General features: G+C 43.2%; 1 long non-coding RNA gene and 1 pseudogene across 1 annotated transcript; one reads left to right on the forward strand and one right to left on the reverse strand.

Moving 5' to 3' along the window:
- Positions 1-220: 220 nt before the first annotated feature.
- Positions 221-2711, reverse strand: LOC101697154 (sperm flagella and cilia-associated protein 2-like; annotated as a pseudogene).
- Positions 2712-2780: 69 nt separating this feature from the next.
- On the forward strand, positions 2781-6130 carry LOC110344054 (uncharacterized). Its single transcript, XR_002386329.2, has 3 exons — positions 2781-2939; positions 3245-3337; positions 4207-6130. It is a non-coding gene; the product is annotated as an uncharacterized LOC110344054 (long non-coding RNA).
- Positions 6131-16241: the final 10111 nt, after the last annotated feature.

Consider the following 16241-nt stretch of genomic DNA (forward strand, 5'->3'; position numbering starts at 1 on the left):
TTCAGTGCTTTCACTGTGATAACCACTTTCTACAAAATTAATTTAAAAGAGAAAGAAAAAGCTATGTTTTTCAGAAATGTGCAGCAGAAAGCTACAGTAAAAGGCAAAATTGATAGTGTCAATCCAAATACAAGTGAGAACTTTTCAATCACACTTTAATTTCCTTCTAAAGTCAGTAGAAGGACATATTTTAGTAATATAAGCTTAAATTAAAATAAATTTAATTGCCTTTATTCTTTTTCTTCACTATCTCAGTTGCAAACATTTCTTTTAGTTTCTGGCATAAAGGCTCTTTATCTATTTCAGCATCAAAATATTTCCTGGTGCTGAAAACCACTGTTCCAACAAAGGTCAGTTGTCCAAGAACCCTATAATTCCTTTTTTTTTTGTACCGGGGATCGAACTCGGGTCCTTGCACTTGCGCATCAGGCCTATAATTCCCTTTTGTATGTGATCTCTTAAGCTCTGATTATCCATTCTTATCTTGGTTTTCAGCAGCACCATGTTGACCAATATCTTTATGAGCCATTTCATGTGAAAATTCTTCAGCTATGGTATCATTCATATGACTCAGCAAGAAAGTATCTGAAATATCTAGTAATATGATGAAATCAAATGCAGAAGAGGGAAGAGGTACTTCTTTTGAAGCCGTAGAATCCACAATCAATGTGGATATTTGTGTTTTCTTTGCCTCCATTTCTATGAGGTTTCTATTGCAGCTGATGAGAGCTTCCTCTGGAAGCTGGGCTTGGTTTAATGTCATTGGAAAACCATCAAGGAGCCACCCTTGATTCACAGGCATCTCATTAAGAGCATTTACTATGATGTTAACTAATAATGTGTCTGGAATGTTTTTTCCTTTCTTCAGCAATTATTGTGATTTTGCACCAAGCTGAGCACCGTACAGTGAGTTCAGAGAAAGGATCACTATCACTTGATATGACTTCTTCAGTTTTGGGTGTTCTATTAGTATGTGTACTAGATGTAGTTTCACCTTCTGTTTCTGATACTGGTTCACCTGAAACTGGAGCATCTAAAGATACATTGCGAGTCCTGGCTTTCTTTACTGTCATCCTCCAGATCTGATGGAGCCTCTCCACCTTCTTTCTGAATTGGCAGGTCCTCACTAACTTTTTCATTGTCAGAAAATGATTGGATAGCTTCTTGGACAAGAGGGCCCATACAAAGTACCTGAATAGGAAACTGTCTCTGTAGAGTCTTTAAAGTGATAGTTTTCCCACAAAGTGTTTTCCCCAGTAAGCATCCTTTAATAGCAAGTGAAGGCAGTTCAGGCTCTGTTGGCTCAACTTGAGGAGGAGGAGAAAGAGATTTTTCAGAGAGTCTGTGAAGTGCAAGGCCCTACTGAGAGGGTGGTAAATTATCCGTCATTTCTTCTGGTACAGCCCACTCTTTAACCATGTTCTTATCTTCTTCCTAATCTTTGTTATCTAGCAAGTCTCTTTCCTACAGTTATCTAAGTTGTTCTTCAGAGGGATTAGCAGGCATATGGTTAATAGAAGCTTGTTCATATATGGGCTTTCCATGAGAAAACAATTCCTTCCAATCATGCATCAGATTAGGTGGAATCAGATTATTTGTCAACATTCAATAGCCTGCTATTTTAGTGGACAAATCAAATATTTGATCCAAAATGTCTCCATATATTTTATAATGCTTTCTATAACGAGCCTGAACTCTTTCAACAGTAATCTGTTGTGAACTTCTTTCTCTCTGAGGATTATGTTCTTCAAAATCAATCTTGGCTTGTTTTGCCAAAGCTGCTTCTCAATCAAGAGCATCCTGGAATCTTTAAGTCATCTTTCCTCATACAGTTTTGCTCTGAAAATTCTGTTTTGCCATAAAACCTCCTTTTCATGCCGAACATGCATGAGCTGCACAGCAGTCCTGGGCTCCTGTTGGTACTGTGGCATGAGACGCGTATCAGCTGCTCCTCACAGTAAGCCTCCTCCTGTGCTTCGTGGGCAGTGAACTGGTCCATTAACAATCTTTTCTCCCTTTGCTCTCATGCAAAAGCATCTTCTTCTAGGCACTTCTGGATCTTTTTTAACGTAATCATCATCTGAGTAATGTTTAAAGAGTCACTAGTTGTATGGTCTGTTATATATAAACCAGTCTCACGATCCTTTTTTCCCAATCCTTCCAACTTCATGATCTCATCAGAGGTGACATCCACTGCCTCCTATTGTTTTTTCATCATTTGGGGGGCCTCAAGTGCTTTCAGAGTATGATTGAATGCAGGCCTAGGAATCTGTATGATAGCTGCTTGGATTTTGGCCATGATTTCATTTTGTCATCTCCTGTTGAAACATTTCTCTCAGGAAGCCTCATGTTCCGTGTTTTGAAATTGTAAGTTTGCCAGAGTCTGTATGGTTGGTACTTGTACCCTGGTCGGGTCACTTTTCTTCTTTCTCTGAAGAGCAATGTACACTTGATACAGGAGGGTTTTTTTGCTGCTCCAGGCTTTTCTGTGATAATGCTTAGGGCCATATTCTTATCAAACTGCACCCCCAGAAGGTGAAGTATTGGCTCCAAGTGGGAAAGATTATCAAGAATGGCTTTGGAAATCCTGCCCTCTGAAAGCAAAGCACCGCACCTGATATCAATCCTCTGGCATGAGCTGAAGCTGCAGTTCTTCAATTGATACTAATCAAGTGGGAGAGTAAGAGAGTGAGAATGGGAATGTAGCTCATTGGAGAGGGTAAGAGCCAGATCTGGGCTGTAGCCGAGTGGAGCTTTTACCTGCCTGGTAAATACAAGGGCTTGAGTTGAGTTCTCTCCTCTTTCCTCTCTTTCTGTGATCTCAGCACTCAGGAGGCTAAGGCAGGAGAATCACCTCGAGCTCGAGGCCAGCCTGCACTACATAGCAAAACCCTGTCTCAAGAAAAGAGGAAAAAAGAGGACCTCATGCATTGTTAGAAGTAAGCTCTTTTATTCATAGTCAACTGATTGTAGATGTTAGCCCTGTACAAAATGCCTTCATAGCAACACTAAGATTACTGATAAACAGGTACTAAGGCCTAGCTATGTTGACACAAAACTAACCACCACAAGGGCTGGGGATTTAGTTCAGTGGTTTTGCTGCCTGACTTGAAAATGCAAGGACCCAAGTTCGATCCCCAGTGCCCCCGCCCCCCAAAAAAACCACCACACACAAAAACCTGCATTTCATCCCCTGTGCAACCCTGGGAAAACCAGAAAACCTTCTGGCTCAATTCCTTTTCAGGAGCAGCCACAGAGACACCATTATTTCAACTCACCCAGGTAGCATCACTGAAAAATGAATAAGGAGTTTCATGAAACAACCGTGGTTCTGCAGGTAAAGAATGTTCCCTTAAATAGAAATAATGTCTGTGATTATGATAGGAGAATTTCTTTCTACATCATCCCATAATTATCTGAAAATAGAATTGACTAATCTTAGGCTGAATCTTTTAAGACTACAGGCTATGAGCTTTTCAAATAAACCAGTGCAAATCATCTAGTCCGTCCTCATTGTTTACAGGCAAGGAACCTGAGACAAATAGAAATTAACCAACTTGTCTTACCACAAATCTATGCAGACCCAAAAATAAAACCCAGGTGTCCTCAGCCCTATGGTGCAATTCATAACACCAAGTCACCTTTGTGGACAAAAAGATAATGATTAGTAATTAAAGAATGGGTTTTTCAGAATCATGTTCAGAGTTCCATTTGCCCATGAAATGATGTGATGCTTATTTTTTATTATTGTTTTGTTTTGTTTTAAGACAGGGTTTCACTATGTAGCTCAGACTGGCCTCAATTGCAATTCTCCTACCTCAGCCTCCCAAAAGCAGGGATTACAGGTGTGCACAATCACACCTAGCTATGAAGTTTATTTGTAAAGCAGATATTAGATAGTATTAGAAAGTACTTGTTAATTTTTCCAAGTGTGATAAAGGCATCAGGGTTATATAGACAAATTGTATTTTAGGGATACATATATACTGCATGTATTTTCTTCAAAATACTTCAGCAAAAACATATGAAGCACGTATGTTAATAATTGTTCGTGTAAGTGACAAATATGGGTATTATCATATTATTGTCCCAACTCTTTTTTGGGGGGTGTTGTTAGAGATTGAACCCCAGAGCCTTATGCATCTAAGCACATACTCTACCACTGAACTATACCCCAGCCCCCATACTCTCTGTTTTGTTTTTCAGAATAAAAAAGTAAAGCACAAGAAAGAAGCTCATTTTCTTCCTGGTCCTAGGATTGTCAGACAGCATGTCTCCGGGCACATACCCATTCAGGCGCTGGTCTCAGGTAGGAAATCTCTCAGACTGACCCTATCGTAGCATTTCCATTCCTCCTGATACCATTTTCAAGAAAGAGAATCATCACAACATGTTAATATCTCTTAGAAAGGCATAAAACCTTTCCTGGTTAGGTCACCAAATGACAGTAACAGTAAGTTGATGATGAGATAGAGATGCAAATGCTTACAGTGGTCTCAGTATTTTCATTCAGACTGGAAATATAATATACAGTGAAGCTTTTATCATTTTAAGTACTTTATATGTGGAAAGATTTGACGGAACAGACCATGCTACTTATACAGTGTGTTAGTCAAACCCTCATCATTAATTAATTAAGCATCCACTGTGTGCCTATGCTAAAAACTAAAGTGACTGACATGAGAAAACCCAGGCCTTGGATTCTGAAGTACTCAGATAAGCTATCTAAGGGTTCAAATGAACCAAAAATGAATTTCTACTTCTTTGACTCTGTGTTCCAGAGTCACACATCTTGCAATCACATTCCAGGGACAGCTAGGAAAGGCGCAGTAAACTGTATTAACTATATTTAAATTATATAATCTAATGAACAGAAATTGCACTGTCTGCTACAGTAAAATTGGAAGCACTCCATTTTTTTGTGATTATCATTTGCTTGACCTTCGAAAAACACTTTTTAAGCCCAGGTGAGAACATTGCGCTATTTTGTTAAGGGTTTATGGTGGGAAGGAGATGTTCAAACTCAAATTCACTTTTTTCTCTTTGATGGTTAACAGTTAAAGCTCAAGATGACTAACAAGAAAGCATTCTTCAGCTCTTCAAAATAGAATTGTTAACTAATATTCCAAATATAGATATGCAAATTACCATCCATATATTCCAGTTAAGTTAGCCCTGCCACTCACCAAATGTGTGATTTAGACTAATCATTTAACCTCTCTGAGCCTGTTTTTTATCCAAATAAGAGAGCAAAATGCAGTTATAAATGTTTTAAAACATTTTAAATCAATGCTGTTACTTAAACACAGTTTAAATGAATGTTTTCAATAGTATTTCACCTATTCCTTTTTTATTTTTCTTTATTTTTTTTTTCTTTTTCTTTTTTTTTTTGGTACCAGAGATCAAACTCGGGTCCTTGTGCTTGCGAGACAGGCGGCAGAACCACTGAGCTAAATCCCCAGCCCTCCTTTTTTATTTTTACATGTATTTTTATATGCATGACACTTTATTTTTAAGCTTAATATTAGCATTTCTGAGGACCTATATGGTAGTAGAAAAGTAGTGAGGTAGACAAAATTCATATAACAAAGGTCACACCATAAGCCTATCACATGTAGGCTCTGACATCTACACATCTGTGCATGTTGGAGGTAGAGGAGGTTTGTATCTATGGTTTATATTGAGATGTCCCTAAAGCCTCATGCACTCATAGGTAGGGCTTTGGGGAGGTCACTGGATCATGGGTGTGTGATATTGGATTAGTCCACCAATGAGTTTAGAGCTAAGTTCAAGGTTTGGGGGTGAAGCCTGGTCAGAGGACATGGGTCACTGGGAGTGTGGCCTGGAAGGGCTTATTCCCCACACCCAGCCCCACCTCGATCCCTCTCTCTGCTTTACTAGTTGCCATAAGCAAACCTTCTCTGCCACACCCCTCTGCTGTGCTGCCCTGCCTCAGTGCCAGCCAACTATGGACTGAAACCTCTACAAACTGTGAGCCAAAATAAACCCTTCCTAGAGTTGTCTGTGTCAGATACTGTGTCTCAGTGACAGGAAAGTAACTAAGACAGGAGGAGAGACAGCTTTCTACAGGCCTGGAGCTTGAGAAACCCAGGGATATCTGGGAAAGAATAAATTCCCAGAAGGAGGATCTTGCCATATGATGCAAAGACAAAGGGCCAGGCCCCATGCCTATAGTCTCAACACTCAAGGCTGAGGCAGGAGGATCTCTGTGAGCTGGAGGCCAGCCTGGGTTACACAGTGAATTCAAGGCCAGCGCGAATTACACAGTGAGACCCTGTCTCAAAAGAAAAAAGACAAAGGGCTTGGTTGAGGAGAGAGATAATCTTGAGCATACCAAGAAGTCTGGTATGGCCTCACTCCCCAAAACCAGTCTCTTTAGCCTTCTTCTCTTCTGAGCAAAAGTGCTGCAATAGAACCAGCCAAGAGCTAAATGATGTTTCATTTTTTATGTTATGCAATCCATGAAAAGAACATGAGTACCCCAGATACACCAATATCAACAACTCTATAGCCAACATCAGGAACTTGTTGGCAATTGGAGAAGGGCCAGGAATGTGCACCAAGGGTGACATCAGGGGATTTGCACAGCCAGGCTATACACAGGCTATAGTGCCCAGCATGGGGCTTTGGCATGTGACCTGTTGTCAGAGTGCACCAGAGGAAAGGAGAGATGTTCCAGGATGGCCACAGGACCGCCAGTTAAGTCTAGTGGCAGAATAATAGCCAGTCCCCACATAGAAACCACTGTGACTGTTACAATGCATTACTTACTAACTTTCTGGAAAAGCTGAGCTGTTTTTCAGACCCTAGACTTGTCCTTCTGCTCATCTTCACATTCTGTGGTTCCAACTCCATTCTTCCAAAGCGCCTTTCCCACTCAGAGAAGCCATACTGGCCCGACGTGGACATTACCTTCCCACTGGCCACGCCTGGGAAGCTTGGGGCCTTCCCAGTTGTGTTCGAATGTCAGGGTTATGGGGCTGGTGTCTTTTACCCTGATGTGAATATCCTGCAGGTTTCTGAATCAGGCCCCAACCTTGTGAATCCACTTGAAGAGGGAGGTCACTTGGGATCTGTCCTTTGAGTGAGTTGTGGGAGTTTGGATGGGAAATTAGAGCTCCAGTTAGAATCCACAAAGACAGAGCAAGGCTCAACCTCCTTCTCAGTTTAGGTGCCAAGGGCTTTTTTTTTTTTTTTAAGCAACACTAGGGATTGAACCCAGGACCATCACACTGAACTACATCCCCAACTCTTTTTTATTTTGAGACTAAGTCTCACTAAGTCACTAAGTTGCCCAGGCTGGTCTTAAACTCAATGATCTTCGTGTGTCAGGCTCCCAGAGTGCTGGGATTACAGGTATGTGCCACACACCCAGCTGCCAAGGGCTTTAAATAGCACTAAGTGCCTGCTTGGATAATGGAGGCCAAAGTGGTATCCATAAAGGCAGGGAGGATAAGCTTCAAAAGTTTCCTTCTCCTGGGTTCCCAGAATGAGGTGGGTGTCTAACAACAGGGTGTGAGCTGTATCTCAGAACCGGGATTATCCATAAACTGTCCGTTCATCTCCCTTTTTACCACATCCTTTGCTGTTTAGTCCTGAGTAAAGTCTCCACTCAGTGGTCCAGATGGATCTCTGCTGTGGCACAGGGAAACAAGAGGACTCCTTCCTTGGGCCCCTGGAGGTGAAGAACCTAAACTGTATTTAAATTATGACATTATTCATCCTTTTGGCACTTTACATTGTGAAAAAATATAAGTTATCTTTTCAGAAGATCTGAATTTTAGCAGTATTGCTAACTGCAACATAGATTTCTGTCCACTGTGAGAGGAAGTTTCAAGGACATTTCAAACATTCAAAAATCTTATATAGAGACATTTCAGGGCAGAAGTAACTAGAAACCCTTCTCTAGTGAAAATGCTGTGACGTCAGGGCTGCTTTCTGACTCAGTACCCTGGCTTCTATTTTGTGGATCTGCTCCTCCCTTTCACTCTCACTCCAATGCCATTATAATACCTTTAATATCTTTTAATATCCTTCCCCCTACATGGAATAAACAGACTAGTCAAAACTCACTTTCTCTACTGAAGGGCTTTCATCTATCTGTGCTGCCACAACAAAATATTCAAGACTGAGGAACTTATACTAATAGATTTTGTTTCTCAGGTCCATCACTGGGGTTCAGCATCTAGCGAAGGCCCAGTCCTCACAGATGGCACTATGTAAGTGTCTGCACCTGGCAGAAGGGACAGAAGAGCTGGTGGAGAACACTGTGTTCTCACTTGGTGGATGAGTGGAAGAAAACAAAGCCACTCCCTCAAGCCCTTTTAAAAGCGCCTGCCAGGAATGGTGGTGCACACTTGTAGTCCCAGCACCTTGAGAAGCTGAGGCAAGAGGATTACAAATTCCAGCCCCACCTGGGCAACTTAGTGACTTAGTGAGACCTGTCTCAAAATAAATAATAAAAAAAGGACTGGGGATATAGCTCAGTGTGAAAGTGCTAGGTTCAATTCCTAGGACACACACACACACAAAAAGACTCTAATCCCATCCATGAGGGCTCTGTCCTCATGACTTAACCACTTCCTATAGGTCTCACGTCTTAATCTGCTCACACTGGCAATGAAGTTTCAATATATGAATCTGGGGGACACATCCAACCCCACGGAGCTTAGCATCCCAGGTTCTCACTCCCTCTTGGAGACTGGAGCCAGTGTTTATCTGATTATTATCCCTGAGGCCATCCAAAGTGGTCTGCGGACACCCTTATTCCTTCCCACTTGTCCAGCAGAAGGATGATTGGGGACTTTGTTTTCATGAAAGTACAGTCCAGGAGAGGGTGACTATCAGAGAACAAGGAAGGATGAAGGTCTGTGTAGGTGAATAGCATTTCATTTATGCCCCATCTCCCTTGCTGCCTCAACCATGGAGGTTTGAAAGCTAAATACTGCTTTCCCAGCCTCACTAGCAATTCAGGATGTCAATATGACCAAGCTCAGACCCAAGGGAATTCTGTTAGGGGAACTTCTAATAAAACATATGGTTTCCTTATTGAATGGGACAGATGGGGCTGCCATAGCCCTTTCCTGAGCCCCGTTCTTACTGCCTTAAATTTGGACATGATGGTTGGATATGCAGCAGCATCTTGAAAAGACTAAGAAATGATATCTACCCTGCCATTGTGAAGCTGCCAAAGCTAAGCTGGCAACTACCAATCTCTGGTCTTCTGATTATGTGAGAAAAATAAAATCCTATTTGTTTAAGTCCTTGGTATTAGAGCTGGGGATGTGATTCAGTAGTAGAGCACTTGCCTAGCATGGTCTCACCACTACAGAAGGAAGGAAGGAAGGAAGGAAGGAAGGAAGGAAGGAAGGAAGGAAGGAAGGAAGGAAGGAGATGCAAATCCCTGGAATTGGCATTTTTGACACTTCTAACTAAATATAACCCTTACTGTGTTAGCTCAGCGATGGGAACCAGCATATTCTGGAGTAAGAAGAGCATTCATTGTCTTTGGTTTATCTGGCCAAAATTATGTAGACAAAAAGTTGAGTCACACAATTAAAATGGTTTCAGATGTTCATAACCAACCAAATCAAATTTCTTATGCCTGGTAATCTAGACCAAAGTGACCCAAACTGATGTGGGTTTTCCATCAAATTCTCAATTAAGCTCTATTACCTGAGTTCAACTTAAAAATACTCCATTGGATTCCAAATGGCAAGACATCAGGAAACTTTATTGCCCAGGATGTTCTCTGCTATAGAAAACAGTTTGGATCAAGAATCAGCAGGCTTGAATTCTGGCTTGTGTGAGCCTCAAAGTTGCTATGCAGCCCCAGACTGACTTCTCAGTCATCCTCAGTATAATGAGGAGAATTATGCATACCCTGTTTACCTCTGCAGGTACAAAAGAAACTCCCATTTATGTCCACCCTCATCATAAGCAATTTACAAAAATGACTCCTAATCAAATATCTGATTCAGACAATGCTGTCAGTGGTCAGAGGAGGACAGGAACCCTACAACAAGGGACTAAGCTGACATTACCTGACCCTGCTCATCAAGCTGAGTGTTGGTCAAAACAAAATAAGACATTGTGGCCCCCTGATTTAGTACTATATGAAGTTCATTTCTGATGCATTCGTGCCCAAAATATAAGGGTGTAACAGGCCTGAAGTTACTTGAGTCTTTTGATTTCAAAACAAGTTAAGTTTCTGCTTCATTGACATATGAAATCTCTACTAAGTAACAACATGAGGCAAGCAGGCAAATTCAGAGTGTGGCACGTTTCTCAGGAAAATTGACCTGGTTTCTGAAAAGAGAGAGTGGAAGTGGGTAGGAGATACCATAGTAGAAATTTTCATAAGACTTAAAGACCATAACAACAACAACAAATTTTTTTTTTGAGACAGAGTCTCACTCTGTAGTTCAGGCTGGCCTTGACCTCACTATGTAGCCCATGCTGGCCTCTAACTCATGACAATCCTCCTGCCTCAGCTTCCCAAGTGCTGAGATTACAGGCATGCACTACCATGCTTGGCTCAACAAAGGATTCTTTTTTTTTGGGTACCAGGGATCGAACTCAGGACCTTGCACTTGTGAGGCAGGCAGTAGAACCACTGAGCTAAATCCCTGGCCCATCAAAGCATTTTTAAAAGACATAAGAACCATATAACCAAATACAATGAGCACACTGTTTGGATCCTGGTTCAAACAAATTAAGTTTTCAAAGCCCCTTTCTTAGACAATCAGGGAAGCTTTAACATGTACTGGATGTTATGTGACGATAACTTTTTGTTGTTGTTAGCTGTGATACAGGCATCATAATTAGGAAAGAAATTAAATACACAGTGAAGTACTGGTAGCAATGGTAAAAAGACACTGGTGTCTGAGGTTCACTTTAATTTTTCACTAATGAAACCAAAAGGGAGGTGTGAATTAAGGCAAAATATGATGGCCATTGAAGCTAGCTGATAGATTCATCAGGGGTTATTTTACTTTGTGTATAATAGAAAATGCTCACAGTGAAACTTGTAAAATGGGAAAGTATAACATACTATATCAAAGTTTGATGTTTCCAACAATAAATTTTTTTATCTAAATATAAATAGTTTTTAGATTTTTATCACCAAAAAGATGACGGGGTCCTAGGAAACCATTTAAAGTACTAAGCTTCCCTCACACACACTGAGAATGCCCAAGAAACTTCTAAACAGCAAGCTTGTGTCTACAAAGCACAAAGCAGAGAAAAATTGGTCTGGCCACAGAGACAGTAGTGGTACACGATTCAGATAATTTCATCTTGTGGTTGTACATAGTGACCTGAATGCAGTTTTGACTGTCTCAAAACTAAGTGCTTTGATAATTGTACATTCTTTTTGCTTTGTACTGTTCAGACTCAGTCCAAACAGGAAAGAAAGAAATCATCTTTGAAATTAGCCAGAGCAGCAATGGGACGTTCAGGCTGTTTTTAGGACAGTGCTTAAAATACTAAGAAGAGCCAAGTGTGTCATGGTGCTCTGACCAACAGGAAAGACTGAAAAGGCAGCCAGCTCATGAAGGGTCATGAAAACCTCAAAAATGAGGCAGGGCAGGCTGGGGAGAAAGCTCCATGCTAAAGCAGGGTCACCACAGCTCTGCCTCTGGCTCCCAGAGTGGCCATAGGGATTATGAGTCACCTGCCAGGGTTCCCTTTGTTGACTTGGTAGTCTCACATCTTATCTCCTGTGTCCCCCGGTGTTTGTGGTTACCTTGGAGAGTCACAGGCACAGCATCTAGGTTTTCCTGGCTCTTACCCATGTACACTCAAACACACCCTCCCACTTCACCTTCATTCCGCCCCTCAGCAATGGCTGCTCTTATTTCCCACTCACCAAGGATGGCTGTAGTTAAAACCAGATTCCAGAAAGACCACCCCCAAACCACCCAGGTCCTAGGCCTGCTTAAAAGCCCAAACTTTGAATCTCAGAGAATAGTCAACAACTGGGTAAACATTTCTTTCAGGGCAAAGTCCTGGATTCAGTGTTGTGGGCAATATCAGTTGCTGGTATTTACAAAGGAGTAGAAAAAGAAAATACATATACAACTAACTACTTTATGGAGACAGTTATGACAGAAGAGGAAAATCAAAGAGAAAGTTATTTATTATATGAGAAGAGTTAAAAACTGGGGAAATAACAACATCTCTATGGAAGAGTAACATTTGAACTTTACCTTAAAGGATGGGTTAGCTTCCCATAAGTGGATGGACTAAGGAGGTTTCCAAGAAAAAAAAATGCTTATGGCTTGTCATAGATGCCAGAGAGACTGTATGTGCACAATCCTTATAGATTATCAGTACACAGTATACAGGAGGGTATGGAAGAAGAGGTACAGAGACAAGGAGGGAAGAACTCCAAGGCACATCTTGGCAGTGGATTCAGGGAGGCTTTAAAAAAAGCTCAAGGACACAAATGCCACCCTTTGCACTTCCTTGATTAACCTGAAGTGCTCACTCCAAGTAAACAGTGACATGCTAATCAGTGAGATCTTATTCTTTGATGTCACCTTTTCTTTCTTTTATTTTTAACTGTTTGGCCCTGGACATCAGCAGAGGATTACAGTGATTCTCTTTTCACTGTTTTGCTGTAGTGCCTAAAATACATCTATCACTTGGCCTCAAACCTATGCCCCACCTGGTCCTCACTAAAAATGATTAGTAAATAAATGACAGAGGGATGGGACTTTCATTCTTAAGCCACTATCTCCTTGGTAGGTTGGAGTTTTTACCTCAGTTAACATCACCTACTGAAGACTGAGAGGTTAAGATGGTGAGGGCAGAAGTTTGTTCAGAAGAAACACAGGGAAGATTCTGAAACGTGGATGCTCTCTGGGGCAGGCAAGGCAGCATCAGCAAGAGTCCAACAGAAACCTCCATCTGTTCTCATAACCACCGAGCTTCCAGACCTGCCCTGGGGAGAAGGGAAATCAGACCTCCCTGGCCTGGCCCCGGATGGCCAGACCGCAGGATGGTGGAACCATGCTCAAGTCAAGGGCCTAAAAGGACAGTCTCTCTGGGTCTCATTTTTCCCAGCTCTTTCCCTCAATTCCACCTGCTATGTGGCCTCCCCTCTTCTTTGCCTCTTCCAGTTCTTCTTAGTTATCCTTTCCCTCTTTTTACTCCTTTCTTCTCTTTCTCCTCTCCCTTGTGCAGACCTATGGCTATGAATCCCTAAACCTTAAATTCTTAAACTTTCGTTTTCTTCCACCAGGGGTCGGCTTTGTTTCTTTTTTCCGAAGCTGATGAGGCTCCCATACTGCGAGAGATTTTATTTCACAAACAGCCTTTTACTGGGAGGTGTCAAAGATGGGTCCTGGTCAGCGCACAGGGTCAGAGACTTGCACATGGGGGCCGCCAACGGGGAGGCTGGGCCCTGTGCGGCACCACAAATGCCCAAGTTCTCCGTCCCACATTTAGTATTTGAGTCTCTGGATTGGGGATACCAGGAAATGTTATCGGGCGGTCAGGTGAGATCAGGGCAAATATCTGGGCGGTGTCCACGGTGGCTTGAACGGTAGACCAGGACATTTCACTGAAAAAAGGCCCACACGTCGCGCCCACTTCCGGGCAGGTTGGGGAGCAGAGGGACTTGGCCCCCTGGGTCGCAGGCCAGAAGGTGGGGTAGAGGTGGTGGAAGGGCCCGAACTCCTCAGCCCCGACCGAGCCTCAGCCAGATGGATTGTCGGTTCTCGAGGTCAGGACTCCACTGCCAAGGTCTGCACCTGCAACCTTCCACCAGCGGCCCCAGTACCTGGCTGGAGCAGCCAGGACCAGGCATGCATCTCCAAAAGCCTTTTCTTGTTCCTCTTCCTGTTTGTTTCTTCCCACTTGTATCCCTCTGGCTGCAAACCAAGAAAGGCGCCCAAATATAAAAGTCAAGTTAAATTAAAAACGTATGGCTTGAGCGCTCCCGACGTGCCCCCCCCCCGCCGCTAAATTGTGTTTCAAAACAACATGGTGACTTTTGGACAACATTTTTCTCTTTCACCCACACCACAATAGAGATGCAATGAATGCGGCTGGTGAAATGTTTGGCTGTGTCAAATTCAGCCCCACAGGCTGGTTTGGGCCAGCACTGGGGCTCCGCTTTGTGTTATGTTCACGGAGAAGATATTAATTAAAAGAAATACATGATTAAAAAGTAATGAGTTGAATAAAAATTATCTCAGCTCATTTTCTGATTATGTTAATTGTTAAAAACCCTTCAATCACGCCGTTGCAGTCAATGGGCTTTAATGTGAAATTAGTGGGCTCTTGATAACTTACAGTCCAGAATAATCCTGGCGGTTTAGTCATCATTCCTAATAACAAGGATGTTGCTAAGAACAGAAATTGTACATGATTTTGATACATTCAGCCCTTCCCCCATGTGTCATTAAAAAAAAAAAAGCTTAGCTTGCGGGCGATTTCCAACTCCTCCATCCTCGATGGGCCGCTGCCCTGGCGAGGCCTGAGTTCGCCTTCTGGACTCCTGGGCTCCCACGCTCAGGCCTCGCCAGCGCTTCGTCCGCCCGCAAGTTCCCGCGGGTTCCAGCTCCGCGGCCAGGCGCCTTGGGGAACAGCGCGCAACCTCCCCACCTGTCAAGGCCCGAGTGCCAACTGCTCCCTGGGCTGTGCCCCGGTGGGGGTGATGAGGGAAAAGAACGGATTTCCCAGCTACCAGGCTGGAGCGGGCCTCAGGGCCGCCTGGGAACCGGTGGCCAGGAAGCGGGCAGTGGGGCTGGGCCCGAGCGTCTGGGTGGGCCTCGTGCGCCCCCCTCCCCGCCCTCCCCGTTGCGCCGGCCTCCTGCTCGAGCGCTTGTGGGACTTAGGACGCCTGGGATTCTCAAAGCCTTGAAAGGCCAGAGGGTCAAGCGAGCAAAAGGTCCCCGTGCCTGGCCTGTACTCTGACAGTGCTTGGTGCAGAGTAGGCCCGAACAGGTGTTCATTGACTTTCCGCTGGTACCAGAGAAATTCGTGCGTGACTGTGATCAGTGTCAGTGTACGCATCAGCCCCCGACCTCAGGCATGCTCTGAAAGCTCCTCCTCTACCTGGGACAAAACTGCCTCATTAGCTGGGAGATGGGTACCACCGGTAGAGGGTGAGAGGGTTTGTCTCCGTTCTCTTTGGATGTGTCTCACAATAACAAACACTTTTTACTCTCAGCGGATCAAGGAAAGAAGAAATACTCTGCATCCTGCTTTGTTTTTGTTTTTGTTTTGGCTTCTGGGGAAAGAGAGGAATTTACCGCTCCAATTGGGCCTGTGAGGCCAACAACTGTAGGGTTGGGATCTTGGGCTGCTGTGGGCCATGGGCTGCTCTCTGTGGGAGGGATGGGTTCTGGGTCTCAAAGCCTCTAGTGCTAGATGTCCACAAACCCAATATGAGGCTCTTGGGCACCTTGGCCAGCCACCACCCACCACCGACCAACTAGAGTCGAAAGTATCCTCCACAGAACTGAAGGGACTCAACCCCACTATTCTCCCAGGAGAAGTAGATGGGGAAGTAGCATTTCCTGAGATCTAACTGCCTGAAATTATACATACATACATCTATATATACACAAAAGTCTAGAGCTACTGGTACACAGAAAGTGAAGGTTGTGGAGGGAGGGTGGAGAGATGGAAGGCACCTTATCTGGGTGTGTGTGTTTGTGTGTGTGTGTGTGTGTGTGTGTGTGTGTTTCAAAGTGCCCTTTTTTTCTTTCAAAGCTTCTACCTTGAAGACTGTCTGGACAGGGTGTGGGTCTGGTGGTTCTTAATTTGTTTTCTGTTTCTCTGGCAACTTCAAAAGAGCAATTTTCTTTCTATGCCTTTTTTATTTTTTTCACTTCCTCAAGCCTAAACAGGGAGGAATCTTCCCTAGCACGGTGTGTGGTGGTGGTGGGAGTGTCGGGGCCTGGCTGGGATGATTCCCAAGGCTAATTCTCCTTGTTCATCTATTTGCATCTGCTGTTAAGCTGAGGATCATTTTAATAAATAACAATGAACAGGAATGGCATCTAGAGGGCTTGTCGGCAACATTTAAAAGCCAATAGAGTTTATAATTCTACTCTATCATTTCTTATTGATTAGAGTAATCAAGATAAAAAGCTAGCCAGGCTCAGAGAACTTCAGCAGCATATCATTAAAGATAAGAGTCAGTTAATTCTGGAGCCGGGTAATGTGGCTGAAATGAAGAGTTCATTTGCATGAGATGCTGAGCC

Source organism: Heterocephalus glaber, unplaced genomic scaffold (assembly GCF_053883595.1).
Source record: "Heterocephalus glaber isolate CG9 unplaced genomic scaffold, H.glaber_assembly_v1.0 deba00000942, whole genome shotgun sequence".
Classification (NCBI taxonomy): domain Eukaryota; kingdom Metazoa; phylum Chordata; class Mammalia; order Rodentia; family Bathyergidae; genus Heterocephalus; species Heterocephalus glaber.